Consider the following 2,619-nt stretch of genomic DNA (forward strand, 5'->3'; position numbering starts at 1 on the left):
GAAAATCAGAAACGTTACTGTAAATGTAAAATAAAAATGAAGCAAACCTAAACTATCAAACATAACTCGATACAGAAAATCAGAAACGTTACTGTAAATGTAAGATGAAAATGATCCAAACCTAACTGAATACAGGAAATCAGGAACAAATGTCACTGTGGTACAAAAATTTCTTTCGCAGATGAAATGCTTTGCTCACACTAAACAGTGAGCCTGAACGATTCCCAAATCCCAAGTACAGCAGACAATCCTTGACAATCAAAATCTAACCAAAACCATGGTCCAAAACTAACCAGTCGGTGTAGCCAACACAACAGCCATAATTGCAGTTTTCAATCAAACTTATCAGCAAATTTGAACCATTTTGACAACACACCGTATTTTTTTCTGCATGAAGACAATAGACATCATTAATTTATTTAAACTTCAGTTCCTGACAATACTTAAAAAAACTAAACAATAATGTAAAAAAAAATAACTTTGTTGTAGTGGCAGCCCAAAGAAACCGTGTAGTCGTCCGGTAGGATTGAGCGAGCGTCATGGTCTCGTATAGTTTAGTTTATGTTAGTATAGTTCAGTTCAGTTCAATACTCGACCAATCACACCGCACCCTTTGTACCCAGCAATTGATTTACCCCCTCCCACGCAATCACTTCTCTGCAGATGGCGCAAAATCATATCCCTTATTATTTTCCATCTTAGCCACGGACGGGGTTAGGAGGTTATTAAAGCGTCGTTAGGTTAGGTTATGATGCGCGACTCTCCGACGAGGACGAGCGAAACAACAATTCGCCCGTTTCCTTATCCGGATCAGTAGCCGCGATGCATGCACACGCTCAGAGTTAACTGGCTGGGATGGGATTTGATGACGGGCAGCGTGTTCTATTTCGTTTGTGTATCTGATAATTACACTCGTGTGAGAGCTATTCTTTATTTTTCGCCTGGCAAAGCCCGTCATTGGCTCGTCTACGTCCCGCAGCGCCCGCCGCAGTCGCAGTCTTCCCGGGGTCCCGGGCGACCTTTGCGCTCGTTTTCCATCGTGCGATGACAAACGCCTCGTGCTGCTGGACACGAGAGCCGAACGCGTACGGCAGTAGTTGCTCATGCGAGAGCGAAGGTCGTTTCTTTAGGAATAGACACAGTGGCGATGTGACTTACCGAGAAGGTAGCTAGCTACTGCGGCAGCTGGCTGAAGAGCCATCGTAGAGCTCCGATCCACGAAAACGTCCCGCCACCACCCGACTCGGGCGGATCTCAACACCTTGCAGGGTGGTGTAACGTAGACAGCGTACAGAGTCTCGCCAAGATACAGTCATCCCGGTCTCTAGGCTTGACGCGGTGCCGCGCTCTGTCCTTCCTGCGGCCTCATCACGTAGTCTGGTCCCAGGTTGGTGTATGGTGTAGGCCAGGCGCGCGCCGGCCTGCCCACAGCTAGCTGCAAACACCAAAAGAAAAAGAAAAGGTTTTTCACTTTAACCAAACCGGATCTAGTCAGCGCGAGGAGGAAGGAATGAAGAGTGCTCTCTCCAGACATTATTCAGTGAATCTAATTTTGATTACATTGAAACGCTCGAATCAAATCCGGACAACACACTGCAGCGACATACACGACTCTGGCAAGAGCACATGTGCACCAACGAATGTTTTTACAGCGGAAGTCTTGAAAATGAACTGGCTCTAAAAGCATTCCGGTGAAGCTGAAATGCAGGAGAATGCAAGGAACAAGAAAACGGAAGTCTCATGTAAAAGCATAGTGGTTTCAGTTTTCTTCTTCCTCGCATTCTTCTGCATTTTAGGTTTACCGGAATGCTTTATTGTCCGGCCAGGTCACGTGCCCGTGACTCAACCCAAAAATTTCGAGGACTGTATCCGAGATCGGCACCGGAGGTCAAAACTTCCGGGGACCTTTCCGATCATCCTCAAACGTTTGAGAGGTAGGATATGGCCGAGACAATTTCTCATACTGGCTCGGCGCGGCGGAAACAGACAGCGCGAGGGCAGACAGTAAGGGGGGAGGAGGCGGAGTGTCGAGAGGAAAGGAAGGTAAAGGGGGAGGACTACAGAGCAGAGAGCGAAGGAGGCGAGTCTTCATTGGATAACCACATCAAGTCGGCCACGCAGGCAGATGGAGAAGAGAATATGCCGAGCTGCAGCAGTAGCTGTAGGGAGCAGCGGCATCGGCGGTACGGAGCACAGCGAGAGGCCTCTGGCCTCTGGCGCGAGGGGATGGGGACGGGGAGTCAGTCGGCCTGGAGCAGCGTCACCGCAAAGCTGCGCGGGTACTGCTGCAAGTCAAGACGCCGCGCCGGCTTTGCAAAAGCAGTAAAACGTTCTAGTAATATTGCGCGGCGCAGACAGAGGAGCTTTCCGCTGCTCACGTCAGAGACATACACAGCGGCCGTGGCGGCCCCCTGCTGCTTTGTCCTGCTCCCGCCCCCTCTGCCAGCCCTGCGCCGCCAGGTGAGTCGGTGAGTCCGCCCTCCTGCTGCACCACCGCGAGTCATGCGGGCTGTCCGTCCAGGCGGGCCCGCCGTCGGGCCAGGGCAAGAAGCGCTCATATGTTGCGGTGGTTAATTTGTTTATCGGTGTAGTGCCCCCGCCCCGCCCCACTCTGCCCCG

Source organism: Frankliniella occidentalis, unplaced genomic scaffold, assembly GCF_000697945.3.
Source record: "Frankliniella occidentalis isolate FOCC.00 unplaced genomic scaffold, Focc_3.1 Scaffold180, whole genome shotgun sequence".
Classification (NCBI taxonomy): domain Eukaryota; kingdom Metazoa; phylum Arthropoda; class Insecta; order Thysanoptera; family Thripidae; genus Frankliniella; species Frankliniella occidentalis.